Source organism: Salvelinus sp. IW2-2015, linkage group LG19 (genome assembly GCF_002910315.2).
Source record: "Salvelinus sp. IW2-2015 linkage group LG19, ASM291031v2, whole genome shotgun sequence".
Classification (NCBI taxonomy): domain Eukaryota; kingdom Metazoa; phylum Chordata; class Actinopteri; order Salmoniformes; family Salmonidae; genus Salvelinus; species Salvelinus sp. IW2-2015.
In genome coordinates, this window is record NC_036859.1 from 31,278,564 (window position 1) to 31,285,235 (window position 6,672).

The 6,672-nt window shown below is 45.4% G+C and overlaps 1 pseudogene; it reads left to right on the forward strand.

The window, feature by feature from the left end:
• The window catches only part of LOC111979827 (CREB-regulated transcription coactivator 1-like), an 82,339-nt pseudogene that overhangs the window by 57,866 nt on the left and 17,801 nt on the right, over positions 1-6,672 (forward strand).

A 6,672-nucleotide genomic window follows, 5' to 3' on the forward strand; every position in this document is an offset into this window, starting at 1 on the left:
AGCCAGTAACCCAGCAGGTCAGCCAGCCAGTCAGACAATTAGCCAGTCAGTGAGTAACTAAAATATGATCCTGTATTAGGGCTCTTTCCCCCAACAGTACCGCAGTAGGGCTGGGTCTTCGGCCAATCAGTCTCCAACATCTCCAGTCTCCAATCAAGGCTTCTCACCTGGAGGCTCGCCTCAAGTAAGGGCGTGTGAGCAAAACCCACTGACTGTATACACTGTTCTTCCATCGTGGTTCTGTTTTCGTCGCTGGCTGCCCCTTTCGGCTGCTCTTGTGCCACCAACCGCCTGCCACCCCCATCGTCGTGTCTCGCAGTGTYACTGATCCCGTTCTCCTTGCTGCTTCTCTGWGTCTGCATCCTAAGTGGCCTCGTAGCGTAGTCACTAAAATGACACACTTTAGCCAGTTGGTTGAGTTAGGAAAATGTACTTGGTAGTTAACATTTAGCTACCAGAGATGACTTTTAGCCTTGATAGAGTTTTGAATCCCTTGTGTATTGTGAAAAAACAAGGAACAGGGTCCCTCCACAAGGCCCTGTAGGCTAGATGTACACTGTAAGTTTATAATATAAACTAACTAATTGAACTGAACATAACATTGAACAACTAAGTAATCTCTTGTTAGAGGAATCATAAAAGCTTTCACTCAGTATCTAGGCTACTAGCTAAATSCTTCGGTTGGCTTTGCCCATCGATTCTTTCTGTCACCTAGACGGCTCACCTACAGTGTTGTGGGTTACATGCGGTGCGACAGACTATGCGCTGTTATCATGCCCTTGCCCACRGTTCTTTTGGCAGGGCACAGATAATGTGGTTCTGAACTGAAAGGGGCATGGCGAAGGCTGCCTTACTGAGTCTGCCTGTGAATATAATCCAATTATTTATACATTAAGGCAGACGATGAAAGTGGAAACATTTTCAGCTTTTATAAGAACATGAAATGAAAACTTCAAGAGCATTACTGGATGATTTGAATGTTTTTGAAATTCTAGCTTTACCCACAAAAGGGATTTCCATATGATTTCATTCTATTTCATGATTTTCTTTTATCTAAGTTATTAAGAATTCTTAGTACAAGACATGCATGGTAACCAACTCCATACAACATTGTGGGTTGATGACATTTATGAAGTTCTTTTGAGTAGTATTCAGTCCATGTTGACATTGGCTGGTTGGGTACTTAACAGCAACATCTGTCGAATCATCTTTAAAAAGGTGAGATGGGCAGGYTACTATGATGACTTAATTAATCAACTAATGGATGAGATTGAGGTTGATTGCACAGCAAATTAATTGATGGGCTTGCGAAACATGATTCCTGCTGTGTTTGTACTGTGTCATGCTTTATCTATTGTCTAGGCATCAGTATGTTATTGTTCGTTTTCAGGATTGCAGATGTGTGCGGTGATTTGGGTGTTGCCTGAACCCAATGGTTTGATGTTATGGTGTGATTGTGCTCTCTATCTGCTCTTCCTTTCCTGTGTTTTGTCCCTGTACATTACTATCATGGTATTGTTTTTAACAAGGGGATATGCTTGTGTTCTAGCACCACTCCATATTGGGTAGTGTATTTGCTGACTTCTATGACCAGCAACTCACATCCAGACAGACCAGTGCTCTCTCCCAAAAGGTAAGGTTTAACATCCTACCTCAGAACTTATTATGCAAGCTAATATTAGTTACTTTTGATGGCCATTTAAATATGCAATATCTTTGTATCAAAGCACATAATATTAATTCAGGGGTTCCCGAAACTCCGGTCCCTCAGGACCCCAAGGGGTTGCACATTTTCGTTTTGCCCTAACACTACACAGCTGATTTAATAATAATCTAATCATCAAGCTTTGATCATTTGGAAACCAAGCTGTGTAGTGTTAGGGAAAAATACCAAACGTGCACCCCTTGGGGTCCCCAGGAACGAGTTTAGAAACGCTGGATTAAATAGTGTTTCCATTTTTTCCCGTTGTACTGATCTTTATTATTGCCATTTTGCACCTGTTAATAGTAGAGAATTAGCTCTTGTTGTTGAGTGTTGGCTAACCTCATGTAACTGTTTGTTGGCTAATCTCATGTACTGTGTTGGCTAACCTCGTGTACCGGTTGGCTAACCTCGTGACCGTGTATGGCTAACCTCGTGTACCGTTGTTGGCTAACCTCGATGTACCGTGTTGGCTAACCTCGTGTACCTGTGTTGGAACGGTATACCTCGTGTTACCGTGTGGCTAAACCTCGTGTACTGTTGGCTAACCTCGTTGTACCTCCGTGTTGGCTAACCTCGTGTACCGTGTTGGCTAACCTCGTGTACCGTGTTGGCTAACCTCGTGTACCGTGTTGGCTAACCTCGTGTACCGTGTTCTGTTTTCTCTGTTCCTCGAACAGCTGGAGCAGTTCAACATGACAGACAACAACAGTCTGTATGGCCAGGGCTCCACCCTCAACTACTCCCAAGCAGCCATGATAGGTTTGATGGGTAGCCACGGCAACCTGCAAGACTCCCAGCAGCTGGGCTACAGTAGCCATGGCAACATCCCCAACATCATTCTCACAGGTACTATTCTGCCACACCAGGTAGCTCACTCAAGCCTCTGCAAGGCTAGGCAGTGGAATAGAGCTCACTTAATGTAAACACTCTCTCAATACAAATATCTAACTTTTGTTATGTCTAGGGGTCCAATGCACGCCTTGCTCTACCATAAGCTGTCTGAATGTTTGCATTTAGCATGAAAGTGAGTGTAAGCAGACTGGCTCTAACCAGAATWGAAAGAGGAGTGGGAGGCCCCGGTGCACAACTGAGCAAGAGGACAAGTACATTAAGAGTGTCTAGTTTGAGAAACAGACGCCTCACAAGTCCTCAAGTCCTCAACCTCAATTCAATTGAATTTTCCACAGGACTCCAATCAATTTGTAGAAACATCTCAAGGATGATCAATGGAAACAGGATGCACCTGAGCTCAATTTCGAGTCTCATAGCAAAGGGTCTGAATACTTATGTAAATAAGGTATTTCTGTTTTTTATATTTTATACATTTGCAAACATTTCTATAAGCCTGTTTTCACTTTGGCATTATGGGGTATTGATGAGGGGCAAAAAATTATTTAGCAATTTTATAACAAAATGTGGAAAAAGTCAAGGGGTTTGAATGCACTGTATGTGTGTGTTCTTTGATATTATTGCGGTCCGCAAACAAATGCATGCCGCCACCTACTGTTTTGGCTGTATATCTGCCCAAATAATTAACAAAATAAAACTAAACAAAATAAACAAAACAAAACTCAAATGTACTCCTTTATTCAGATTGAACTGCCAACGCCCATCCCTACAGGCTCTGGAGCCTGAGAAGGAGGAGCATCTTCAGACAGTATTCTTTGCTATGGTTCGGCAGTGAAGTCCTGGAAACCCAAAAACCTTTCAGCAGCAGATAAATCAAATCAAATGTATTTATTTATAAAGCCCTTCTTACATCAGCTGATGTCACAAAGTGCTGTACAGATACTATTATGTCCAGTTTCTTGGACTTTTCGTTCCTTTGTGCAGTACAATTAATCACATGCACAATAAACACCATAAAATTCACCTTCACAATTAGCATTTCAGTTTCMCTCAACTGTTTAACAACACTCTGAATCTAAAGATTCAGTGGAGCATCCACCGCCATACCTTCAGCTCCCCTCTCTCCTTCAACTATTTCACTTGCCTCCGACCAGCAACTCGGACACAGTGTAATTGGCGTGGGAGAACATCAGCCACCATGGTGCGTGGGGTGGACCATTTTCTTTGGGGGGAGAGGCCGCCGCACAGCCCTGCCACATGTGCTCGCCAGAGGTAAGGCCTGACCTGCCATTAGGTACTCGCACGAGAGAGTGAGCATCCTCAGAACCCACCTTGTGAAGACAAATATGCTCGGTGCGGTTGGCCCTGGGTTCCTCCTATGCAACAATGCTATGACCTCATGTGGCGCTGGGTGCTGTCAGCAGTTGACTGCAAGGAGGAAGGCATTTGATCATGGAACTGGCCCCGCCCGTCTCCCCAGGCACCTGAATCAATTTGACACATCTGGGAACACGCACGCATGTCTCGCTGCCCCCATCACACCACAACAGCACAAACACCAAGACTGAGTCCAGGAGGTCTGGCGGATGCGTTATCCTTAGTCCAGTGTCTGGGAGCAGAGATCCTCAAGGAGACCATGCCGCACCTCATCAGGAAGGCGATGCCAGGCCGTTGTAGGGAGGTCATACAGGCACAGTGGAGGCCCACACACACACTGTAGCCTCGATTGTTGACTTGTTTTTAGGACATTACATCAAAGTTGAATTCAGCCTGTGTGTGGTGTCTTCACTTTAATTTCGAGTGTGAACCCTGCCCAAAATCCAGCCACCTCGCATAACAGGTTGAAAAATTTGATTTCCATTGATAACACTCTCAGTGTGATTCTTGATCATGCCATCACACCGCCAACCATTACAACTATGTAACAGAAAAAAGTATTTAATAAGAATATTTCATTCATTCAGATCTAGTGATGTGTATTTTGAGTGATTCTTTATGGTTTTTGAGCAGTGTAGTTTAAACGAATGTTCAATACATCAGAGAAGTGCTGGTCATGAAGCTTGTTTAACTTTAATCCAGTAAGCATAACATAATTCACTAGTTTCCTAATCTACCACGACCGGGACATTGTGCGGAATGAAACAACAAATCATTAATCATCAGCATGGCACATATAAATGCAATATCCTCACATTTTGCTTGTCAAACCTAATGTGGTCCACTCTGACATTATCACCTGTCCTCTCTACCACAACCATAGGCATAAAATTCTTGGATGTATGTCAATTTTCCCATGTCACTCTCAACTTGCTTGTTTTCTTTCCTCAGCAAACAGCCACTATTTCGTGAGAGACAGATCATTCCAGCCTCCCAACACCAACCAGCTATAAACAACCTTAAAGCCCTTCCATTGGAACTCCTATTCCCCAGCGGGGGTTTCGGAGATCGCGACACAGATCCCGCATTGGCTACCTGCCATCCACATTCATCTGGCTCTGAGGATTCTTCCCTCGAGACCAGGCCATTCCACGACCACCAACACAATATTTATAAATGCACTCTCCAATTGCATTCCGTCCCTCTCTGGAGCGAGTACTATGTCTACATCCCAACAACTTCAGTTATAGCCTGTACTAGATAAACCTAAGCGATTGAGTGCTCAAGTAAAGTAAAATGAAAAATAAATAAGAAAACCCAACTTAATTAATTTAGCTATAGTGTTTAGGAAATTAATACCACCTCATGCATAGCCAGCTGCTGCTTGCTTCTGAAGCTAAGCATGGGTTCGGTCTGGATGGCGAGAAGCCAGGTGCTTGCTGGAAGATCGGTGGTTGGAGGGCCCAGTGAGGAGGCACTTCTTTCTTCTGGTCTAAACAAGATCCCAATGCCCCAGTGGCAGTTGATTGGCGGGAACTGCTCTGGTGTAGCAGTGTGCCGGTCTTTCGGATGGGCACGTTAAACGGGTCCTGACATGACTCTGAGGTCATTAAAGATATCCCAATGCCACTTTATCGTAAGAGTAGGGGTGTTAACCCCGGTGTCCTGGCATAAATTCCTCCATCTGGCCCTTAACACGAGTCACGCGTCACCGTATATAATCCCCAGTTTGTAAATTGGCTCATATCATGCCCCCTCACTCTCCCCTGTAACTGTATTCCCCAGGGTCGTTGCTGCAAATGAGGAACGTTGGTTCTCCAGTCAATCTTACCTGGATACACAATAACGGTTGAAAAAAAAAAAAAAAAAAAAAAAAAAAGTGCCTTAGGTAACTTTACACCTTCATCTACCCACCTCCTAGGGGGCATTCAGAAAACCGGGCCAGGTGCTGAGAGAGCAGGTGGAATTGATAAGTAATTGCTCAACAGTTGCAAGTGATAGGCCAGGTGTATCAGTGAGAAGAGATGGTGTATGGATTCGAATAGCCTATCCAGCCCGGCCACACCACGTTCCCAATTCCCGGACAAATGCCCAGTTGGGGAAAAAGGAGTAATACAGGCACGTCTCCTACACGGAGGTCAGGGCTATACAGCAGGTCTCCTACATGACGGAGAGTCAGGGCTATATCAGCAGGTCTCCTACACGGAGGTCAGGGCTATACAGCAGGTCTCCTACACTGAGAATCAGGGCTTTATAGCGGTCTCCTACACGGAGAGTCAGGGCTATACAGCAGGTCTCTACACGGAGGGTCAGGGCTATACAGCAGGTTCTCCTACACGGAAGAGTCAGGCTATAACAGCAATCTCCTACCGGAGGGTCAGGGCTAATCAGCAGTCCTCCTACACGGAGAGTCAGGCGACATACAGCAGGTCTCCGACACGGGGGTCAGGCTATACAGCAGGTCTCCTACACGGAGATCAGGCTATAAGCAGGTCTCCTACCAGGAGGGTCAGGGCTATACAGCAAGGTCTCTACACGGAGGGTCAGGCTATCAGCAGGTCTCCTACACGGAGGTCAGGGCTATACAGCAGGTCTCCTACAGGAGAGTCAGGGCTATAGCAGCAGTCTCCTACACCGGAGGTCAGGCTATACAGCAGCGTCTCTACACCGGAGAGTCAGGGCTATACAGCAGGGTCTCCTACACGGAGAGTCAGGGCTATACAGCAGGTCTCCTACATGGA